This window comes from Vanessa atalanta, chromosome 27, assembly GCF_905147765.1.
Source record: "Vanessa atalanta chromosome 27, ilVanAtal1.2, whole genome shotgun sequence".
Lineage (NCBI taxonomy): Eukaryota > Metazoa > Arthropoda > Insecta > Lepidoptera > Nymphalidae > Vanessa > Vanessa atalanta.
In genome coordinates, this window is record NC_061897.1 from 3,847,903 (window position 1) to 3,875,044 (window position 27,142).

The window sequence follows — 27,142 nt, forward strand, 5'->3', positions numbered from 1 at the left end:
AAAAATTACAAAAAATTATATTATTTTTAAAAAGATAAACATGTGCCAAAGAAAAATAGTATTACATTATTTGCATATTAAATTTAAGATGGCTGACGCAACCATATAAAACTAAGTAATTATAAAAACTTTAAGATATAATCAAAATAGTTAATTAAATGTTATCAGGTTTAGAAACATCCTGTTGCACAGATTAAGAGTGGTCAGGCGATGAAAGCGTTTGTTTTAAGCGCTTGCAACTTAATCTGACAGTTTTTTTTTTAATGAAAGGCTTAAATTATGATGCCAAGACAAACCATTAAATCCATCACCGAGTTCAATGCTGCTAGGAAAATATTATCACATTACAATTTACGATAAATAATTAAAAAAGACATTTATAAGTACGCCTGTTTACATGATAATTTTTTTTTCATTATTATATTTATATTAAAATGTATAAAAATATTGGCATCCATTTTCTTTATTATTTCGGCGTAATGACGTTTCGTTCTAAATCACCTGGGTGGTAATTCTACTAACAGATTGTAACTTTATTTTCTTATTCTACTAACAACAATAATTATCGGTATAGGAAATATTAATAATTATAGGACTAAAATCCGTTATATCGTTTTAAATTAGTAGAATTGTCTCACTGTTTTATTTCCAAAAGAGTTTTCCTAAAAATTAAGACACAGTAAATAAATAAATCTTATAACTCATTAAAATAATACTGTTTGCATAAAAGTGCCCTTGTTTAAGCTGTTATATCAACCCAAGACTGATCAAGATCATTTTGAATACTAACCAAACATAAATGTGATTCATTTTAAAAGTGTAACAATATGAGTCCCTCTCCGTTTCTTCTCGATACAAGTTTCTTTCCGAAACTGTGGTACAGTTAGAATAGTTCGATTTGACATTAGATTTAAATAAAAAAAAACAACAATATTCGTTTTTAATAAGGAGACAGTTATGGAATCACGATCATTCAAACGTCAGTCGCTTCTAACTTGCACTAAATCAAAAAACGTTTGTATGTGGGCCTTTGTATGTGTGTGTGTCGTAACGCGTTGCGTAATGTCGCCTGCGCGTACGCACCAACTGAATGTTGATATGTTTTGGCGAATTGTACATCTTATTTTAACATTATAATGTTTATTTTAATGGAAAACGACTGATTTTTTTTAATATATCTTTTTTCTATTTAAAATACATACACAAATTATATATTATAGTAAATGTCACATAGTCAATAAATATGTAAGTATTAAAACTTAAAGATATCGACATACATACGTCCTTCTTATGTGTTTATATTAAAAACGGCTTAAGCGCTTCAATTTTGTTTACATTTAGTTCTTATCACAATGACCTTGAATCATTTTTTTTTAATTCAAGTCCCAATATGTCCCTTTTCGTTTTAACACTATCAGCTTCGGATGATAGCAGTTTCGTCGTTGAAAGTATTATGATACTATATATGTATATATTTCAATACGAATTTTTTAATTTCACTAATGCGTCAGTTTTAATATGAATATAGTTTTTGTATGTCAGAGGTTACAGAGATTACATCACAGCTAACAGATCGATATGTTTCATTTAATTTTGTTTGTGCATACTCTTACGAGTATTTACTATATATAACTGATACTAAACAAATTATATGTTATATAAGTTTTTATATAATACTTTCGTAGTAACCATTGGACCCCCTTGTTTATACATATAAATTAGGTACAGTCATTAAATGTATGTTCTAGAAAATTCTATTGTTTTGAAATCAATTTAAAACTGTCCAAAACGAAGCTTCTTAACTGGTTCTAGATTAAATAAATATTAAAGAACATATTAAAATTAACAATAAAGAAAACTTATATAAATGTCTTATGTCAACATCTAATGAATTAAACAATCATTTAAATATCGAACAAAATTCGAACGCTAAGTCCATAGTCAACGAAGAACGTTCTAAATTTAAATGTATTTATTAATAAGACAATAGATAAACAACGAGGTTCAATAATCAAGTGAACAAAGGTAGAAAAACACCTACAGTTACATAGAACGTAAGAAGTATAATGTACCCGGGAGAAACATCAAAGTAAATGACATAATAGGGGACTGACGCCTATATATATAGCGCTAACCATAGACTATAGACTCGTTTCCATGCGGCATACCATAGAGCACTGAGTTGGTAGAAATGACATTTGTCTTGTATTCTGCTAGGATTATATAATATTCTGATAAATGTTTATATACATATATAGCACGAAAACGAGTTTTAAAAAGTATATACATAAATTTGTTTAGACGTTTCTGAAGTTATTTAGTCTTAGAATATATTAATTATTATATATATATGTATGTATGTATATAGGCTTATATTCGAGAAATTAATGGGTTTCTAGTTTATACACAATAATATATGTCTTAAAGATTAATGTCAAAATAAAGCCACGGAAATGATTCGTAAGACAAAATTTCGAAGGCATTTCCAATTTAGTCTGTGGTGGAAGCGCCATACACATAGCGATGCAAGTTGAGTGTTTTAGTTCCCAACACCTCACTGGCCACGCGGGATCGATTTCAGGCATGCGCAGAACCCAGCAACGCTTCCGACCCCCCTCCCTCCCCCCTCCCTCGGCTGAAGCTGAAAACCCCCTTGCAACTGCACTTCAGTGCATCCGAGAACGCGGCTAAAAAATCTACAAAAAAAATTAAACGCAATAACGTCTAAATCAATTCTAATTTTTTTTCGCGCCGTGTCATCAGTCATCATAATTTTTTTTTTTTTAATATCATGTGCACTAAACCCGGACCGTACTGAAGTGGCCAGTACCTAATCGATGATTACAAACTATGAAGAGGAAAAAACGATACGCCATCACTATACCGGGAGTCGCAAGCAAACTTTTTTATATGAAACCGCACCTCGACAATATTTGAAACCACGTTTAAAATAATCACAGTTTATTAAAATTTATACGCAATATTTAATCACAAAATAATAGTTTTTATCTATTATATAATAATCACAAATAACTAGATAGCCCGATCGTAACTTCCCGAGCGTTTAAACCCAACCTTACGAACGAAAATTTTAGACTGATATTTAAATCCGAATAAAGTAGTAGATTAATAAGAAATTATAGCGTATTTACATTAGTTGACCATTTGAGAAGTTTATATATAGAATGTATTTATAAATTAAATTAAAAATAAATAGTGATATAAAACGCAATATTATCTGATGATACAAAAACCGGGGATCAGTGCTGTAGCCTTAAGTTTTTTTACGCCGGACGAACGATTTTGAGACTTGCGTATTTTCAGTGTTTAAAAAAAAATGGATAAGAGTTATGTACTGTGTGATTATATGAGTGTTATGTATATGTTATTGTGATCGTGTCGGTCCGTGGAGGGCCAATGATGTTGAACATGTTCGATATGTGGAACTCAGTGAGCACCAAGTTGGAGGCGAGCAATGTGCAGCAAAGTCAACAGCCACACACCTCAGGTGGGAGCATTAAAGGTAATTTCCACTTAATCACGGCTCAGTTCCCATCCATGCGACAAAGTGGGAATTTTAGTTCTTTTTTTTTTCATTCACAAAAATGTCATGTGATCAAATCATACAGCCAAAAATGTCAAAACATTTTTTTCATTTCAATATTCAGATCCACTTTATCACATAAATCTCTTTCACGAATATATAAAATAGCGAAGTCATATTTAACGTTCGTATTAACTATTACAATTTTCGTAACGCCTTTCTTTTTCATGTGAGAACATAAAACTAAATATCAAAAACCTATAAATTGCGTGAGCGATCTCACATATAAAAATATATCGTTTCTAGAAAGTTCGCCCAAAACACTTCCTTTCCGGTGTATTAATACGTAGATAATTGTTTCTCATTTTACAGTTACGCAATGAAAGCTGCATGCCCAAAGAAAGTTGCCAATTAAAATTCGGTAACTGTTACCGCCTCGTCGTTAGCTCTATCTTATGATTATGTAATAAATATCGTTTATACTTCAAACACAACTATCACACATAAACTGCAACAAATATTTAATAAATAACAAAAAATAATACATAAAATACGCAACTAAATAAATTTAAATATCTATTCCGTTATGTTTTATTTCAATAAAAAAAATCCAGGATTAAAATATTTCCAATAATGAGAAGTTTATAAAGAATTATTTAAAAAAAGAATGTCACGATAAAAGTAAATTTTTAAAAAACAATTACGAACGAGATAATACTTGGTTTTTTTTCACCAATTGACATTTACGCACTTTCTCACAAATTCAAAAGCGATTCGAAATTTTATAAAGGACAATTTCGGCGGCCATTTTGCATGTTTCATGAAAGCACTGTTAAGTCTGGTTTCTTTTTTTAAAACACGTTCTCTTGCGTAACGTAATAAGGTGGAATAACTGAACGCAACCAGTTTGATATTAAGCGTTTTGTTCGTGTCGACTCGAAATTGGACTAGTCTTTGTGGTCTTTGCCTCTTGTAAAATATAAAGTTATTTGTGATGACGCGGCTAAATTTTTTTTTTATTACAATTTAAAAGTATAGATCGTAATTATTGGTCACAAAAATCAAACCGAAAAAATATTACAGAATTCAACAGTCAAACAAAATATTCAAGTACCGATTTTACTTGATTTACTGGTTTGCTATACTTTCTTAGAAGTATAAAAAATTGCACAGCATGTAGTTATATAGAGCACAAGAATAACTAGAATTTATTCCAGTTTACATAATCAGTAGTAGTTATAATTTTATGAGTAGACATTTTTACATATATATCACATAACCTAAAAACTACTTCGTTACAAATAATTTATTCTGTAGTGTTGTATGAAGAAATATAATGTTCCATGATAATCAATTTTGAATTTGTCAAAATGTCGTTCGATTGTAACACGACACTGCCTTCTATACAATATTTGTTTACGAAGCAACTGATTTAGCGTAACTAAATCAGCAAATAAAGCCCAGTTTTTGTTGATATGAAAAATATAATTTCTAAACTCTAGTTTCAGTTTTTATTAATAAAAAAATCGATACTAATGTCTTTGTCAATTATACAAAGCTACCAGGGTCGCAGAAATATGTGACAGGTTAACCGTCAGCCTTAAGCTTATTGTTTTTATTTTCTTCGATTCAAAGAGAATAATTTAAATAGCATAACAGTATTGAATTCCATTTTTAAAATAAAATCTTACAATTTTTGTGCCCGAATTAATTTCTCTACTCGACTAACATAGGTTATTCGGGTATTGCATTTCGTTGAACAAAATTGAAAACTACTCGTTAATAAGGAAAATAATTCTAGATAAAGTATGTACGTTAATTAATTATTAGAAATGGAGTTTGTTTTACCTGTTGTGACTAAGCTTGTTGTATAAAAATTACGCTACTACGACATTATTTATTTCTTTGACAGAGTTTGCGCCCTGATTTCGTCTACTTGAAATATAAAAAATATATTGCTTTTCTTTGAGTTTTGAATTTATTTTAAAATAATTGTATAGCATAATTATAGACTATATAATATAGCTAACACCTTTTCCAGTTAAATAGGTACGATGTATACAATCTTTTACACAAAACAAAAACCGTCCAGTTCTTTTTACCTCTCTGTGTTTTTTGTATTTACAGATTTTCTTTTTTTTTATTTGCTAGTTATAAACGACCTCTAGTGTTAAAAGAAAACAATTTGGAAATAAGAGTAGAGAAATATGTTTTATATATTGATAATGGTCGAATTTCTACCAATGGGCGGAACGTATTTATAAATTAGGTAATAGGTATGTGTATTAAACTAAATCATTAAACTTGTTTAGTTTTCAATTTAACCAATCGAAATGAAACATATGTACGTGCACTAAAAGTACCAGGATCGTATAAACATGTGACAGGCCAGCGTTAGTTTAGTACTAGCGAGAAAAAGTTGCCTGGCCAAGACCCATATAGCCGGCGTATGCGTGCGACTCGTCTTGGTACTTTACCTTCGCGGTTTATTGACATCTGTTTTGCGGCAGCCATTTTGTTTATTCTATTTTTAAATGTACTTTAACTTATATGTACCTATTCATTGATTAAGAAAACAAATAAAAGCAATGTTAGTAAATAATTGTTTCTATTTCAAGAAATTCTAAATTTAAAATAATAACAATCAAAAGTCTTAAGTCTTGGAATGCCAACAAATTCGAATATGGAACTGTCATTTTATTATATTTCTTCGTTATTGTAAACTGTCAATTTTTAATCAACCATTAAATTAAGATTTGAATTGAAGTATTTATCATCTGTGGTAGCCACTAGTCACAATCGTTCGACTCAAACTTTAGACCACGTTTAACATTTGACCCAAACATTGCTCAATTATCTGACAATACCCTTATTAGTGTTCAAGTATCTTTAAAATCGATCGCAGTACACATATTCATGCGTGTAACATGCGCTCAGGTACTAGTGACTGATATGATAATACTTGCCTACACTGTGTGAGTGGTGCCGAGTTTAAACTGTCACTATAACTCGCCTAACCAATTTAATAATATATAGTAAATTGATTTTAATTGACATCATTTATTTTACTCGCTCGATTATACTGAAAATAATTTAAATGTCATATTACTCTTGAATGTGCTAATATGGAATATATTCAAAGTTATTTAGTTAAAGAAGTTGAAGAACATCTAAAATGATTTAATTGCTTTAAAGCAAATAATAAATTCGAAATATATTTTATTATCTCTTTTATATAAATATACTATCACAATGAATAGATGAATTGTAACTCAACTATATGACAATTTTAATAATTTATGTTTAATTAACTCGTACAAGTACTATTCTATAACAAACGCAGCACATATAACTATCGAGCATACGTTCGGCGCACGCGCATTCGCATGCGTGTTGGTGCGTTTTGTAACGTGACGTCATCGGTCATTTTATAGTCAAATAGTATAGGGAATGGGTTAGGTCTGATATGTTCTAGAACTTACCTTGGTTTTATGACATTCGGTTTAAATTTCGAATTGTATTTAAGTTATTGATTAGACAATTGAATGTATTAGAATATTTGGTAGTATATTTGCTTAATAAGATAAAGTACAAAAGTTTGACACATAGCTTCGTCGGATTTAAGTGGCATAGGCAAAGGTATAAACCCGTTCATCCCAATATTGACATTGACAATGTAAGGAATGTGTTATGTTTCTTACAATGTTCATATTTATGGTCAGCAGTGACCTCTTAAAAACACGTCCATTGACTAATTAGCGAAAGCTTAACTGACTGACAGATATCATAGTAACATTAATATGATAGTTAGTTATTTTAATATAACTGGAACGGTTCTTAAACGGTAGTATATTTTGAAAGAGCCAATTTGTATAAGTTGTTGATTTTTCGGTTTCTAATGAGTGCGTATCGAAGGTTAAAAGAATGAATGTATCGAATGATTTTATTTTTCTTAATCCGAATGATTTCAGGAAAAGTGTGCAATTAGAAACTTTCCCATTTCAAGTATCGAAGGACAAGCTCATTGACCTGGATTCAGCTATCAGTTCTGTTTATATAAAAAACAGTCACCTTGTCAGGGTTGTTGCAAAATTGCTTAAACTGTTGTAACTCGGAAGGTCGGATTTCACTTTGTCAACTAATTGTATTGTTGACGGGAAGTGCGCCGTCTATAATGTCAATTTTCAAATATCGAATAATCGACTGTAATAGGTAAAAGACATTCTGCCTAAAAATACTTAAAAAAAAATTACTAAAAATTTTATGTGATATTTTGTTTAATATCAGCTTATTGTTACATTTATTTATTACTAGTTTTATAGGCAGTAATGTAATATGCAACTAAAACATGAACCAAGTATTGTGTATAGATAAAAATTAACCACAGAATAGGTATTCATAGCCCTTTGAAACATTTTACTCGTGAATCTAGATAACAAAACCAACAATAAAAAATATTTTTCAATTAAAACTCCTTTGAAAAATCTATTTATGAAATCAATCTAGTAAGAACTCTTTCAAGGCCGCTAATAGCTTTTTTTCATTCCAGAAATTTCGATTCATTTTTTTAAAACTGATTATTTCTTATGTGTATAAAATTATTTGAGCAATGTCTACTATTCTGTTTCAAATGATAATAATTAATATTGATTTAAAGATGAACATGTGCCCAACGCAATAGACGATGATAATTGAAGTGCAATTACGGTAAAATGGAATTTACTGCATTGTAATAAATACCATAATCGTGTAAACAATATTATATTTATTTTTAAAATTATGAATTTAGAACTAACTGTAACATGGTAAAAATATACATTGATATTGTATTAATACATGTTAATAGAAGCGTAGACAAAGACAGATATCCTTATGTAATGAAAATGCAATGGAACAATGTTGAAAATCCATCTCTTTCTATTTTTAAATTCCCAGCTGCATATTTTACTTAGACCACGCTATATCTGAATCGTATAAACCGCGAAATTCAAATTTCGAAATTCGCGACAGGATCGCTGCGCCCGTCTCAATTAAAACACTCTTTTGATACGCCGTTCTAAAAATAGTTCTACAGTGAAAGTGATAGAGTTGTTTTTAGATTGCACACGGCGACGGCTTGAAGCCAAGTCAAAAGTGTGTCACAAGTTGAACAGCACCCGCAAGGCCGGTCTATCTATGCGAAGTACGGATGTGCGACCCTTGCTTCTCTGTCGTTTATTTAAATCGTTCTATGAGTTCCACGTTTGAAATTACAATGGATTTTGGGATGGGGATTTTGATTTTGGGTCTCTCTTAATACAGCTGTTGTTTTTAAATTCGTTTATTACTTTTTTATATTAAAACATTTATTGTTATTCTAATGAATCTTTGTTTAATATATAAAGTAATAAACATTTTATCGGTGAAAACCTAACTATATTTTGTATATAGTTATGATTTTGAACCATCTATTTTAGTTTATTATACAAATAAGAAGTTACCTAACTATTGAGATTTGTTTTTTTAAAGAGATACAATATTTAACCTTGAAATTTTTTAACATTGTTTATTGCTAAAATTTACTTATAAATGTATTTGTATAATGCAATAATGAAATTCGAAAGTTAAATGCAAGTTATTTGTCTTTCAATTCAAGTGAAACTTCTAAGCGTAAAAGCTTTGTATTCTACGTGACAACATTTTTGTTATTACACTGTGGTAACTTATTTCATACAAATATTTTATTACAAATTACAATCGCCTTTATTATAATACAATTTAGACACGAGAATTGTTTGCTCAAGTATGTAGGTTCAAGTATTTTCCTCGTTGTAATTTTAAATCTTAGTAATTTCTTAAAAATAAATCGATACTGTTGTAATCATTACAACTTAAAATTACTAATGATATTTGACGATAAACTTATAAAGTCATTACAAACAATATATGTATGTTGCATACAAAGAATTGTTCCAAGGAAAGTTATGACCAAATACACAAATGTAGGTTGTATAAACATTAGATAGTATCCTTATTTGCTAAAATGTAATGCAAAAATGATTACAGTTTAAACATGATATATATCTACCGAAAAATATTTTTAGGCTGTATGACGACACAAAAAAAAGCCAAACAAAAAGTATAAATTAAAAAAAATAAAAAACACTATCATGGAGGTCATTTTTAATTTATTTTAAAATTAAATTAATCTAAAAACATTTCATATTTAACAGTTATTAATTTATTGTATTGGGCGTTTGAAAATCGAATGTTCTTTATTCGAAGTTCAAATTGATGTGCGCGAGTCATCGTATCGCGTGCACTATCGGCCTTCGATAGTTAAGGCCTATACCTTAGAAGGTTACCTGGGTTTAGGCCTCGAGTTACAACTATGAGAAAAACTTGCAATTATCTGATTTATGTATTACTGGCAAATTAACTGAGATTCAGACGAGTTTTGAATAGTTTAGCTGATTTTTGAATGGAACTTGGAGGAAAATATTTAAAATTGTTCGATTTTTGAATAAGAACATTGCATTGGTATATTTAATAAAAATCGGCGGTGTTCGATTATTTTGAATTCGAATAAAATTTGATGTGATTTCATAATCGTGAAAGATATTCGAAATTTGTTATTCGCTCACATGATGTCATTCGATGGCGTGTAAAGCCTCGGACACACTGAATGCAAGTCACTAATGTTAATTTGTTTACAATTAACGAGACTAGATTTTGTAATCATTATATGTTAGAACTGGCAACACATAAATTTCAAATAAAGAACGTAAAAAAAAAACTAGAGAATGGAGAGACTGGCAGAATTGTTAATATACAAGGAAAGTGTGAGCATATATTTATTATACTAAAAGATTCTTGGTTCACACCGAATTATTAAAAAGTTTATAATAGTTTTTTTATTTAACTTTCACTTTACATTATGATAATAGATAAAAAGCCTGCAAATTTTAACGCTTTAATCATTTTGTGTGTAATTTATTTTTCATTCGCGTGTTGCTGAGGCCTTGTGGAATAAATAAATATATTTTGACGAGACTCACGGGAAACGTGACTTATCGCATGTAACACAAAAGGTGGTAAGATCAGTGGATGGTACCACCAATGCGAATTACATGTTTGAACGACAGAAGAAAACCATACTTCATTTATACCATAAAATTATACGAAATGGGACATAATATCTTATATATTACGTTCCATTTCATATACATCATCCTTGAGTAACTTCGTGTTCCCCGGGCTTACTGACTATTTATCAAACTTCTATACTTACATTATTTCAACGTTTCTCTATTAATCAATCTTATGAAACGAAATTTCGTTTGTGAGTGTAAAAAAGGACAATATCTTTACTAATTTTTTTTATTTTATTTTTTATTTATTTTTTATAGTAGATTTTGTCTTTTCTTCCTCAAGGAGACAAAAAAAATACGGAGCCAATATACATAAAACTTTTATCAGAAGATGCAGCTCGTTTCGTAGAAGGTTTTAGTATATGATATTATTATATAAGTGGCTTCACTTTGACGTTTGATCCGTTTTTAATGTTACACAATTGACATAAAATTCGTGAATATCTTTTTTCTATATATAAGACACACTCCTTCCTACAACCAAAATGGCAATAATTAGAGCATTGCATCCCATATTTTAATTCGTTTTTATTCTAAGCTATAAATATTGTCTATAATTTGTTTAAATATTGTTTTTTTTTTAACATTATGTGTATGTAATTATTCAAGATATAGTCGGTTAATACGCGATGGGCCTTCACCGTATTTCGGAGGAGTCACGCGACTGTAATGAGCGAAAATATCATACATACGTACAAATAATTGGCCCGAAAAAGACGCTTTTATTAATACTTTCCATTACAAATATTATCGTTTACTTTGCATCATTCATACATCTTAAGAAAAATGTCAACATAAATCTGTAAAATCTCAGCACAATTTAAATTTAATAGTATTTGTGCGTCGTGGAGGTAAGTTACCATGGAAAAGCGTTTCTACTTTAACAACGTCACACCATCAGATAAAAATACTTGAAACTTACGTAAGTTTGTCATTTCGAATCGATACGGCTTTGAGAAGAAATCGACGTAAACAATGTAAAGGTCAAACGAATAGAAACTTGTTTTAAAAAACTTCTTCTCACTAAGATACATTATGAACTTCGATTTTTGAACACAAAAGCTGCGTTTCGCTCCGAATAAAAACCCTTATGTTTACAGAATGCAGTGATCGCGTATGAGATGGATGCATCTTCGTATTCATGATATGCAAGCAATTATTTACTTAATTATTATATCCGTTTGTCTAAGATTTATTGAGATTATTTATTTCAATTTGTAATCGGATTTGCAAACATTTGTTTATTAATACAATAACGCATTTAAACCAAAGGCACGACACAACAATAATATATTAATTTACATATGTATTAACAATTTCAATAAAATAAATAATTGTCTTTAGAAAGTGCTCTGTAAAGTCCAATGTAGTTTGCTGGAAATAATTTGAGTCGATCGAGATTTTTTTATATAAAGAACTATTTCAACGTTTTGTATACGAGTTACTAAACGTGTGTTGTTGTTACGAAAACATCTGTTCGATTTCATTGGCTATTGTTTTGGATCTGATTTGGTGCCTACACTTTTCAGTTACCATTTGATGTCCTTAGAAACAATATGAACCTCATCATACAATTTACCTTTAATTACAGAAAAAGACAGCTGATTCGAGTTTTAAAAGCTTAATCATAGTATATTATGCAAATATTTTGTAGTCAATATTAACATATAATCTATTTTACAAATAGACATTTTATTTTGTGAACAAAGGTATATCATTAAATATTAAAACGAAATCAATTTAGTATTATAAATATTACATTAAGAATATTACAAAATAAACGTTTATCCAATAGTTTTTACTCAGAATCACAGAATCGAATTCTGGGTACGAATAATACGTGGAGATATGTTGAAATTTAAGTCACAGTCTGTAATTTTTCTATTGCAACGCAGAAGCCTTCTCTCTCAGCCTGGACACCAATGGACGAAGTCCGAGACGGCCCAGAAGATATAATGCTAAATATATTGAGTGATTTTCTTTTCGAATCCACCAACAACATTGGAGTAGCGTGGTGGAATATGCAAACCTTCTCCTTAAAGGAGGAGGAGGCTTTAAGCCAGCAGTGGGAAATTTACAGACTGTTACTGTATTCGTATCGTGGTCGAGTTTGGAGACATCTTGACAAAAACCACTGCATTGGTTCAACCTTTGCCTTTTGAAACTTTCAAATGTGATCACCAATCCCACATCCCATCATGACAAACCGAAGACATTTAAAATTCTTAATTACGTGTCGACACGACGGGTTTTTACGCAGATGCTATTTCGTCATTGTATTTTCGTCGAGTCGAACAAGTATAAGCAGTGATTCGAATACTTTCACCATTAGATAATAAACGAGTTGATAACCGAAGGTGTGATAGCATGCTTCTTGTTAACTGGCCTTTTAAGTGCTTTCATTGTAAATAACCCTTATATTAACCCTTGCACTTATGTTACCCTTATACCTATCTTATTTACTTTAAGGACATATTTTCATCCGAAGCAATTACATACGTTATTTATGACACTCACCTAATCGCAATGGTTAATTAACAATTTGTCTCTTTCATTTAAACTAGTAGTAACAAGATATTTAACCGGATTAAACTGGATCATTATTTCAAAAATCACAAATCAAGTATATTATTTCCATTTTGAGCACATGTTCATCAAGAGCAGCTGACGTTTTTGTTTATAATATACTTATTTATTAGTCAAACATAGTTTCTAAAGCACCTGCCTTTAGTAGTTGGTTTGATTTCCGGTGTAGATAAAAAATATAATTACAAAATATACTATATTACACCGTTAAAATAACTCAAGATATCGTTTTCAGTGTAAATTTAAATTAAGAATAAATTTTTACATCTCATAATTAAATTGTATTACGCAATGGAGAAAGTTAACATTAAAACGATATTGTATATTGTTAGAAATAACTTATTCCGTGTTTAAATTCACAGCATTCACAATTTAAAACGCTGAAAACTAAAAGATTTCGAAAGCCGTGAAACCTAACGTCACGTAATACTAATCGAATGCGTTATTCAAAATGTCACAATTAAATTACCAATTTTAATAAAAACGATAAAAACGACATTAGGATTCCAATAAGTGTACACCCAACTTAATAATTGCCATTTATTTATTGAACGGATCACAATAAGAATATATCGATAATTGAGTTTCGAATTTCGAACGGATCGCGTTTCCTAAGATTCTGTACGATACTTCCGCTGTCAAAATGTATTTTTTCAACGTGCCATTCCGACAACTTTCACCGGTTCGAAAGTTGAAATTTATATGCATGTGTGCGTTTATTTTCGGCCAGTCGTAACTCATGGAAATAGTTACGTTGTGTTATATGCATTATAGTTATTATTTTAACTTTATTACTAGTTGTATAACGTTATCTGTCAGCAATTACAATGTTCGTTATTTTGCTTTTCAGTAATTATTTTAATTGCTATCATCAAATTATTGCTTAGATTTAATATTAAAATAATTACCTATTAATACTTTTTGGACTAAATGCTAAAGTCCAATGAACTTTACAGTGAATACTTTACTAGATTAACAATTAAAATTAAATTCAAGGTCATATTTTAAAACTATCGAACTATATGAATTAAATATAATTTAATAACATTTTAATAAATATTAAAAAAATTAAATTAAATATTGTAAAGTATTAAAGAATGAGAAAATGAAACGCAACAAAAGAAGTAAAAGTCGAATTTTTGGCGCGAACACAGGATCGATGGGAAGCGTAAAAGCGAAAGCGTGAGTCAGGATTGCGAAAGTAATTTATTTTGAAAGTGGCAAGCTGCGGATATTTTTAGTGAGAGCGAAGACATATTAGGAAGTAAATCATGATAAATTACAATTGACAAAATGATAACAGTTTCAAAACATGCGTGATACATACATAGCACGTCCAAAATGTAAAGACACTTTTTAGTATAATGTAAATTATGAAACTACGGGTCATTTAACAGTGGTCAGGTTATAGGCTAAGATGGCGCGGGCATATGTTCGCGACGGAAACAACCGAAGCCATCCGAGCGCAGTCGTAAGTGGGTCACACGCACACAGTGAAGCGAAACGCACACGCGCGTCGCATCGTATTGTAAGGAAAAAAGTACTTGCTTTCACACTATGTGAATTTTCGCATGGGTCAATATTGACACATGGATAACGGAACTTTTGAAAACCCCTGTTTTCGTTACTTTTATTAGACAATGTGCAATTTTATAAATATATTATTTTATACTGAAATATATATTTTTTTTTATTATTATTATTATGTTTATTTTACGTAAATTGTATTTGTTTGTGTTCGATTAAAAAGACAATATGATTATATTATGTTTCATAGAAAATTGTATGCATAAAAAATATCATTGTACTCAATGCAGCGATTAGAAATACGACATTGACCAGTTTTAGTAATGTTAGGCCTAAAGTTAAAGCCTAATTATGCAGATAGGTTTCCAGCCTAGGTTACAAGCGCGCTAAAAATTTGCATTCAACACACAAACCGACAGTACGTAATGAATTGTTAATTTCGAACAAATATTTAAATAACACGTAACATTGTAACGTTACAAAATATAACGTTATATATTTAACGTGTTTATTAACGTGACATTGAATTGATGTTATTAGGCATAACAATTATCTCTCGAATATTTTGAATAATATTATTGCTTATATAAAGGTTTGGTTAGTTTATGGCTGGTAACATCTATCATAGTGTTGCTATCCGAATTAATATTATTTGATTGACCCCCTGTTCTTGAATTAGGGTCATCCTTTATACACAAGCTTAAAGCGATAATGGTTGTCCATAAAATACTTATACTTGATAGACATTGAGCCTTACATCATTGTAGAAATTAAAAAAAACATCGTGGTTTTTTCAAGAAATAACGATGCGTGATACGGAATACTGGCATTTGGTATATTAAAAATGAGTAATATAAAATTACTAATGGCGAGACTAAATTAACCAAAAAATATCACATTTTCAACTAAGGTAGGCGTTTTGTTTTCATTTAAAATATAGAATTAATTCTTAAGACAAGTATTGATGAAGAATAAAACGAAGGGCGTGTATGATTTACAATTAATCAAATTCTTTATTCAGTTTGAAAATTTAACTGAACTTGTTTAATATATTTGTAATTAAATATGGCCGTCGTTTATATATTTATAAAGCATTATATTTAGAGTTATTTGTAACGTTGAGATCTTTTAAAATTTATAATAAAGTTCTTAAAAGTTTATAAATTTTGTTTTCTTCTTCTTATTTTTCTTGCATTCTCGATGATTCTTGCAAAATGAATGAATGAATGAATATCGTTCATCTTAGGTATTAATAATTTCGCTTTCACCAAAGACTGACTCACGAAGTCAACATAGATTATATGGTCATTGTTATATGTGTATATAATATGTTCATTTGTCGTTAAAAATCATAGAGGCTTTCAAGGATCTAGTTAACTTATATGTATAAGTAGCGTATGTCAGGATTCCAGTTTATAAACTAGTCTACAAAAATCACTTAGATACTATATGTCTATTGGCTTGTCCGTGTGCAGCCGGGGCAAGTCACTAGCTTAATATATAATAACCTTCATTATATGTTATTTCAAAGGATGACAACCATTAAATTAAATAATATATAAAACAAAATGTCAATGATGTTCAACTTGTGTAATACAAGTCGCAAGGATAACGAAATAATAATATTTACCCAACTACAGCGAAAGAGGGTAATATGTTTGCCGTTTACGATTGACGTTTTGGAATAATAACATTTTTAGTTATGAAATGATCTTTAATTATATATGTCTATATTGACAATCAAAGCAGAGAACGCGTCAAAAAAAAAATGGCTGACACTTGTAAAGAAGTGAGACGTTTGGCTGGTGTTAAGCTTACTGTCACGCACATCAATATAATAAAGTTGGCTTGTTTGTTGTGCGGCACTCTATCCGTATATATGAATCTACGGAAATGGTACATAAGGGTTTTCTTTTTATAAGCTCAAGGCAGACGAACAATTTGCCATTGATGTTATCCAAAAATATATGTATTAAGCGTATACATTTAGGTATAGTTTATTGTGTGCCTCTGTGTAATTTTTCGCCTGAGCCTTACTGGCTCTTCTGAGAAAGTGGGCACTTGTTACTAGTGAGATTATTTTCTATCAATCCCACAGCCTGTCTATACCGGCTAAGCTCTTTTATCAACATTGTTATATTGGCTGAAAAATCCATCCTATCAAAATTCTAGTTGATTTTAATCCACTCATAATATATACAAATATTCTTAGCTTCTACCTGCAGCTACGATTTGCTTACGATGTGAAGAGAGGGAGGGATATGTTAACGAGGGAAGTCAGGGTATAAGCTATATCTATTTCAAATTTCATCCAAATCCGTTCAATAGTTTTTGCGTAAAAGACTGCCAAAAGCCCATCCATCAATTCTAGTAGGAAAGATACTCATACATACAATTTATAATTACATGCAATAATTAATCATACAATTACAATTAAAAAAATATATCTCTAGCAAATATGTGTCACTCATCAATTTCGACAGCCGATTTTTTGTTTTTTTACTTTCACTTCAAGTAAAAAAAACTTTCTAAAGTCGTATTATTGATTACAGTTCATAAAGATTTTATCGTTATTTAAACTGACTGGTATAAAAATACAATTGTCTCTTTCTTATATATCGGATTAAAAGAGAACAGTAAGTCTTGTCAAATTCGTTTTGAAATTTCGTATAACAGAAATAGCATTTAACGATAGCTCGTTACGAAAATAACAACATTATTAATACGAAAAGAATAGGCTTATATTACGAATGTTATTTTTGATCTTATTTTTATTATATTGCTCTCTCTCTCCTATTGTTTCCCTATCAATATAATGTAGCGAGAATTGTTTTTTTTTTACACAATTTAATTTGAAACCAAAATCAGTAATTCGATTAAAAAATTGTGAATTTTACTAGAGCTCTTCGTTATTTTAAAAATTGCTATAAAATAATCTTTTTTAAAGGTTTAATGTAAACTTAAAAAATAAAATTGAACATTGAATGACTTCTTAAATATTTATTAATCTATACATAAACACGAAGAACAATTTAGACAAAAAATGGGTATGAACACGCGAACGCCATCTAGTACAATTTACCTAAACTAACAATTGGAAATAGGCAACTCGGATACGACACGAATTTTCGTCTACAACCTAGTTAATACACAATATTCTACTATTATAATCTGTGCAAACATACTTCTAAAATAGTGCATTTGTTATTGATCTGTACAAAGGAGTTTCTAGAATAAAAGTTTCTATATTGTTACCATGACATTTCACTGGAAAACAAATATTTTCCGTGAAACACTGAGTGGTATGTTAAAAACAATATTTTAGTTATTTTAAGCACATGTACAAGTTTGTTATATGTTTATATATAAAATGTAATAGTTTAAAGTTCGTTCGTAGCACATTGACACAATGCCATCATTAGATCTGGACCAATTGACGAGATGCGGCCCAGCATCCAGATGTGACGCATTATTGAACTGAGATGAACTTAGTAACAGAACCCTGTTTAACGCTTTCAGCGTCATTTAAAAATTATATGATTTTTTTTTTATATTTTGACAAAGATCATAATTTATAAGTATCGACACATTTGCAATTTATTTCAGGCATTATTTATTGTCTTTTTGTTTATTTTAAACACAGATTAACAATAAAATAATCATTTTTTATAACAATTTATTTACCATATAACCTAATATATACAGCGTATTCATTTTAATTATTTTTATTTTAAGCCAACGTTTTTCAGCAACGTCATTTAAAAAGCACTGAATAATTACGCATGGAAGTGAATCCTGAAATAGGAAGAGAGTTGAATGGCCTATTTTTAGGTGGCCTACTCTTACGCCTTTACAATCCTCGCAGGCGTGTTTTGATAAGCTATTTCTTGCACGAAATATATACGTTTCTGGATTTTTAACACCGTTCGATTATAATGAATCTATTAAACTGTCAAACAAATGTCAACTGAGCTGTCAAATTATATTAATATTAGCGAGATTGTAAACCTGCCAAAATTTTTAAAAAAACATTCAATATTATATAAATCTTGTATAATTGTAATTGTTTTTTATATTTTAAGTTTTCGTTAGTATTTATATAACATTATAGACATCAAATTTGCTATGATACATTTTCAATTAATCACAATCTCGATAGTTTTTTATAAACATGTATAATGTTTTATATTTATAGTTAAAAGAAGAAACATCATATATATGACAATATATATAATTTTAATAAAGATATATATGTACAAATGTATTGATTTTTTTTTTAATAAAGTCCTTATCAAGGTTCAATTACTCAAAAGTGAACCCCCCAAAAATAAGAATAAATACTCCTTTCTCAATTTGAAATAAACAAACAAACTCCTTAACTTTATAACATTATTAGTAGAGTAAAATACAAACAAAAGCGATACTGAGTCATATAAACATAATACGCTTACAATATTAGTTATATACGTATATAAGTATATGTATTATTTACATTTGTACGCGTGTACATAATGTGTAACGTAGGTCAGTTTTATTGTTACAATGTTATTTCTAACTGTATGTATCTTATTTATGTATAACAATCTATTAATTTATATAAATATATACAAATTTGAATGTGTGTGTTGAGAAATTTGTTTTGCGTGTGTTTGTCAGATCTAAATTTATTTTGATTAGTGTTTTGTTTTCCATTTTTTTTTAAATTAATACGTTAATTATTGCAAGTACGAAAAACTATTTTTTTTTAATCGTAGTTTTTTCCGTACATAGCAATTTTAGTACTTATATGCACTGACAGACGAAATATTTTCGTCTAGGTTACTTCTAAGTGATATTGCTTGAACAATTCCTTAGAATATTACATTTCTATACAATAATTTTAAGTTGAAACTAAAATCAGCTCGGATGATCTTTAAGATGAGATGCTGTGCACTATGTTTACGAAGAGCCGCATTGCAGTATTTGATTCAAACATTTCAACTAACGACATTTAAGATGAAAAACTTTTAACTACCAGAACCTTTTTAATTTTAATATGACATTTATTATCTGCACTTTTTAAATTAAAAATTTCTCAATGTTATTGATATTTCCAATTAGATAATTGTGATTATGTAATGGCTTATCAGTTCATCGAAAAATATGAACAACTATGATTGACTGATTAAATTAGTTTTCAAATAAAGAACAAAATAATCTATTACTTACGTATCTTTGATGCCAGAGACAAGCTTTCAAACGTAGACCACGTTCTTTCGAATTATAAAAAAAAATAAAAAAATGTAGACTGTATTTTATTGAGTTTTTATTCCAGTTTAATTATAGGAAAAACAAATTTAATTAATAAATACGGCTACAAAATAAAATCCTTGCAAATAAAAAAATGTTCTATATTTAAAATATGTGTTACGGGTGAAGTCCGCCAAGTGTGCAAAAGCAGAACTATCCGGGCTTTAGACTTTTCTAGGCAGAGTCCGCGAAGATCGATTATTAGCGAACTGTGTCATTTTATGGCCACTACATTGCTCGTTTTGTTTAATTTATTTGCGATCTTTGCCAACTATAATACAGCTTTTACTAATTTCGAATTTTAAAAATTCTTAAATAATATTCAAAATTGTTGACGTTTTATGTTAATCGTTTTTTATTAAAAAAATAAAAAGAGAGGAATATAATTATATGAGTTGTATTCTTTGTTTGAAATGTACAGAAACGAAAGTATATAAGACTAGAACATTAATAGAGACATCTGAGCACTTAGTCATAACCCCTTCATACAGCTATAATTACACATTTAAAGTTTCAGGTCAGAAATAATTTAGTTCCCTTTTCAAATATTTCAATCAGAATAAACCACCAAAGCGGTGGCGTACCAAAGAGGTTTTCCTTTTCAGAACGTTTTTTAAAAAGTACTCATTAAGGTATGAAGCCAACATTCCACAAAAGATTAGTTCGTTCACGTGTGTGTGTGACACGTGAACAGCGAGCACGTGCGGACACGGACGGCTATGTGTGAGTGAGCGTAGTGATGTAATACCCGCGTTGACGCCTAGCAGACATTTTTTATGGGCTCTGACGCAACTTTTTTATAACCGTAGCGTAAGGATCGTATCATTTGTTTGCAGCCTAACTAAGATTTTCTTTTTTTTTAAATGTGTGTCAACTACCATTTATTAAGAATAAATATATACATATATTCTATTATAAAAGTAATGTTCAACTGTGTATATTTAATTATTATAAAGTTATGATATATTTGTGTATATTTTAATGGATTATTTTCTTTTACAGGTAAGATTGAGTTAAAAGGCAGTAAAATGAAAACCACATATCTAAAATCATCAGGTTTGGATCCATATTTATTATAAAATATAACCTTTTATTAATATGAACGTTTATTTGTTATGCAAAACATACTTAAAAAATCTTAAAAATGTCGCCTCATAATTATAACGCCGTGTGAATCGACCCTTACGATGCACGTTTACTACATACAAAGAACTGCGTATAACTGTAACGCAAGGCTGCACACAAGTGCAACAAGGACAGGTCAACGCACTCCGTTGCCTTGCACGAGCGAGATAGATACATATAGTGGTATGTATGCGAGAAGAGAGTAAACATACGTCACTCGTTTCCATGGCGCTTACGTAGAATTGTACGCGTGTGACAGAGACGGCAAAATACCGGCAGGAAGAGATAGCTATACAAATATTATGTCTGTTATTTCACTTCCTCCGCTGTGATGCAATAGCAATTTACAGTATAAGCATCTATTTTGAGACAAAGCTCAATTAAAATTTAAGGCTTTTACAATTTTTATATTAAAAAAAGTTGTATGTGATCAATTCGTCGTCAAAATTTATAAAAAAAAAACTTGACCTACATTTTAGTTCTACGAAACGAAAGACGAATTTAATTGATTATTTTTGGCGGGAAACAAGGCGCAACTGCTGACAATTATAAAACTTGTACAATTTGTGCCATTTGATATTTAATACTTGTTTAATTATTCTGAAATTTTAACAAATTAAATTCAAGTTGTATTTTCTGAATACATATAAAATATTGATTTTATTTTTATTGAAGTAACTTTTGTCAATAGCGCCATCTATCGATGAATAGCCGGACTTAATTTTTTTCTAGTTACTATCTATATGGCCTCATTTTTGGTCAATTCTCGTTAGAACAACTCATTGTTGGAATGCAAGAGAATTCCCGCAAAACTTTAAACATTTATCCTTTTATTTCGAGGAAAAATCGATTAAAAAAATACCGCACTACGCATGCCCTAGTTTCCGTTCCGTGAAAATATCGTCTTTTGTGGACTTCAGCCTACGGCTGTGGAAAAAATAAGTAGGCCCAGATACATGCCAAACCGCGTGTCATTGAACTCTCTCAAAAAGATGCCAGGCTCCCGTCGGGTTCACGCGAAAAGAGACTTACATCCCTCCACCGAACGCCCGAATTCGCTTCACTGACGTTTCAAAAGAGAGGCCATTTTGAAAAACACCGCGCACACTTACGCCCTTTGGTACGCAACACACGCACACAGAAGTATCTCCACACTCTAAAGAATCAAAGTACCTTAGTGATTATGTACAAAGAAAGTACGTACGAGCTTTCCCTGTGTTGGGTTACACAACCTCGGATCTCTCCCTCTAACTCCCACTCAAATACACCCCTCTCGTTCTCGCGTACTGTTATGTAATAACGGTTGTTGTGATTTAGCCGTAGCATTTTTCTCTATGAACCGCTATGTCGTTTCCATGCTCACATTTCTCATCTTATTAGGGACAAGAATTAAAATTTTAAACAATATCGCCAACATTTCGCACGATACATTTATTTTTTGATCTGTGGCAGCTGTCAAAATGTTTTGATTTTTTAAAAAGAAAATAGAATAGGCCTATAAATAAACGCATGTACCTGTCAAAACGTTGCACCTCTGTGCGCGTGCACGTTAGCATAACGTGCCGATGTGTGGGAGCGCGCGGTAGTGTGCTCAGTGCCTGTACATTTCCTAGTTGTTCCCCCGATGGCCCGCTTGCAACATCTATGTGAGCGGGTCCTTAGATTCGGCGCGCAAGTTCGAAATTTAAAAAATATATATATTTTCATCTGTGACGTGTAGTGAACAGTGTTGTGCTAAGAGTTTTTATATTTGGAATGAAAGAAGGTTCGGTCCAAGTAGGTTTTACACAACTCGGCTGGATTGTGATGTAATGGCATGTTACAGTTAAGTTTTATAAATGAGTAAAATGCGAAAGTTTCTTGAAAATTTAAAAATTTAATTAGTTTAATTAAAGCGTAATTAGCGGAGATGAGTTTCGTGCGAAAATTTACGTTTATAATTACGGTTGTTATGTTGAATGCTAACTGTTGTTTTAAAAGTTCAATTAATAGCGGCGCTTCTGTTTTTATGACTTGTAATTAAGTATCTAAATTGATATTAAGGCAATTAACGAGCAGAAAACTTAGGCAAAGGCACGAAAAAAAAAAAAAAAAAACTAAATTATCTATAAGAAAGTTAAATACGTAAAAAAGTACTCATAAATGTTATCTATTTCATGTAAAACGAAATCAAAGCTTTTATTGTATTAAATATTCCCGGAAAAACTACGTAATAATAAAAAAAAAACCGCATTAGTAAACAAATTGAATAAAAAGGGACCGTATCTTGGTTTTCCTATAAGTAAAGATAAGTGTTGCAGGCGACTTTGTCTCTTATATATTCATAGATAAAGACCTCTTTTCAATAACAATAAAAAAAAATTCATATCATACACAATGTTTGCAATAGTTACGAAACGGTATGTTGTAAATTATGTTATATATATTATTGATATATAACATACATATAATCCTGTTATTTTTCTATATCAATAGATTGATATCTATGTGATTTCATACAATAATACATACATACATAGTCGAATATACATACAAACGTAAAAAAAAACAAACTTCAAAATTATTACAAACAAACAGATTAATACATTATGTCATCATATATATATATTAAGACGGATAAACTGTATGTTGATATAGTTGTCCTATAATCTCAGAAACTACTCGACCGATTTGTCTTTTTCATATAAGATAGCTTATTTATTAATAATTTTACATGGTATGTACCTTCAAGCTACGCTTGTACACAGCGCAGCACTGTCACCACAAATCCCACCCAATATTGCAGATTCTATCTAAAATATTAAACACATACATACATACAAAATATAACGCCATATGACAAATCGCTTTAAGAATAATATTTGCTATACGTACATATATAGTAAATTAAAATATGTTTAGGTATATATAACAGGGAGATACATCATTTTATTTTCTCATTAAATAATTTCGTAAATAAAAAATTTGCAGCGCTACAGCGCTGAGTAAGCGCGTGTTTGCCACGCCCTTGCAGCAACATTAAAAAAAAAAACAAATATATAAAAACTTTTCCGAGTAACAAACTCCTTTTCACAAAACCTGACATTCACATTCAAGTATTCAAGAATAGCATCACAAAATGATTCTAAACTACAATAATTCTTGTCCCTCGAAAATGGACGATATCAAGTTACAAGGGGAAAATATATCCGTCCCGCTTGGGCCCATTAAAAAAACAATGGCGAGAGCGAGACAAGAATAGTTTATTGTTAATACCATAAAAGATGGCCTATTTTCCCGAGCCACGTGGCCGTTGAATTGCTGTCTAGCAATTTCCTTTTGACTTGGGGCTTAATGCAAGAACTATTCGTAGTCGCTTTTTTGTTAATAAAACTATTTTAGCACCCGTATAATCTGAAACGTACCCTGCAGTAAGATACATACATATATACCCATCGTGGCTTTTGTATTTGTCAGTATAATAGAAGCGAATATATATATATCTTAGAAATTAAATTATTCGAACATACTTTTACTAGTAATTCTGAATCGTCTATCATCGTTTCCGAATGTGGATTCTACCTAGAACCAGTCAGAATCTTCTGACTGGTTCTCTCTGGACTGGATCTTTTTAAATTAAAGAGTTTCTTATAAGAAACTCTTTAATTTTAAAAGATAAAAACATATTTAGATATGTTTAATATAATGGTTTTAAATTGAATTTAAACAAATACCATTAAACTCTTCACATAACTCATATACCGTCGAAGGGATCTGTATTAAGGAATGGTTAATATATCTTAAAGAGCGTCTCAGAATGTCTAAAGGCGATGGTGATCACTCGCCGTCAGCCTCATGATACAGTCTAGTTGTAATATATCTTGTAGAAATCTAAACGAATTTTGATGAAACTCTTGCATATTTGTATGCAACTTGTTGAATCCGCGTTCGAAATATATCGGAATACGTTGACCCCAAACTTGAATTGAAAATAGGTCGCAGGTCAGGTCACGTTTTGGGCTAACTTTACCGGCCCTAAACTGACCTTAGCGACCTTGAACAAGTTCAACGGATTTTGGGGTCGCGTAAGTTTCTCCGACCCATATTGGTTCTGTCTTCGTTGAATGACAAATTAATATATTTGCATTCTTATTTCATTATAATTCATTGATATTATAAATCATTTTTACTAATATAACGCCAACTAAAAAAACATGGAATGAATTACTTCTGAGCATAACTATCTTCTCTTGAGGCGTAGTTCTCTGGAATTTATTCCAACGCGCTTCTCCAATGGATATTGTTGGAAACATATGTAACGGAATATAATACGACACATTACCAACGAATCTCTTGGTGGTAAGGCTTCGTGCAAGCCCGCCTGAGTAGCTACCTCATCAAATTATAAACCCAGCAATACTTAGTAAATGCACAAAGACATAACATTTTAGTTCCCAAGGTTGGTAGCAAATTGGCGATGTAAGAACCACCACCTTTGTCTATGGGCGGTGGTGACACTTACCATCTTAAGTGGTCACTACCGCCCATAGACAAAGGCGCTGTAAGAAATATTAACCATTCCTTACATCACCAATGCGCCACCAACCTTGGGAACTAAGATGTTATGTCCCTTGTGCCTGTGATTACACTGGCTCACTCACCCTTCTAGCCGGAACACAACAATACAGAGTGCTGCTATTTGGCGGTAGAATATCTGATGAGTGGGTGATACCTACCCAGACGGGCTTGCACAAAGCCCTACTACCAAGTAAATTTTATTTGATTTGTTTGTTGAATGTTTGAAATGTTTTTAACGATATATCCTATAAACATAAAGAGCATTGTTATATAATTGATTTTACGTAAGGATTGTTTGTTTATTAAACGAATACATAATGTGCACGTAACGAGTATATCATTACATATTATTTAATGTAATAAACTCAACGTAATGCAACGTCGTGTTCAGTCGCGGTTTTTTTTTTTAATGAACCGTCTTAACAGGCACAAGTCTTGATTTATAAGTTCTATTATTTTATGAATTATACTAATTATATTGCCAGTTGGAAAAAAATAAATAAATGCAAATCAATTTAATTGAACTAAATCATTTTCGATCAACAAAAATATAGAACATATAGATTTCAATGAAGGTTCATTAAAACGACTTCTGTTGCACAAATATCATTGAAAGTCCGTGAACAATACAAATCGCTTCTTATTCAGCAGTTAACCTTAAATCGATTAGAATAATCAAAATAATTACGAAGCATTGGAATTTTGTGTAAACTGGCTGAGAATTGATAATGATTGTTGAAATTGTCGAAGAATTATGTTATGACAATTTAAGTAGATCTTTATTCTGCCTGAGCAAAGGGCTGGTAGCTAGTATATATAATAAATAAATAAATATTGGACAACATCACATACATTACTCTGATCCCAATGTAAGTAGCTAAAGCACTTGTGTTATGGAAAATCAGAAGTAACGACGTTACTACAAATACCCAGACCCAAGACAACATAGAAAATTAATGACCGTTTTCTACATCGACTCGGCCGGGAATCGAACCCGGTACCTCAGAGTAGCGTATCCATGAAAACATGTTACAAGAACTCCTGGAAGACATTTTGACATCAAATTGTATCGTAGTTTCATTAAAAAAACGACTCCATATTGTCGTTTCGAAGTTACGCAAATCTAATTCATACGATATACGAAAAATACATACAAATATTCCACAATCACTTGAACATCACGTTAGCGGCATCATAAACACGAATAATATAGAAAATTAGAAAGCACAAATGTTTGTTTGTTACACAATAGCGCCGAAACATCTGCGACGAGATTTGACTTGGCGTGGTTCCAGATAAGCGCGAATATATTACATATGTCCAATTCTACTTATTATCAGCTTGTATTTTTATAACCCTTACATACATTGGTTAAAAGAACGTA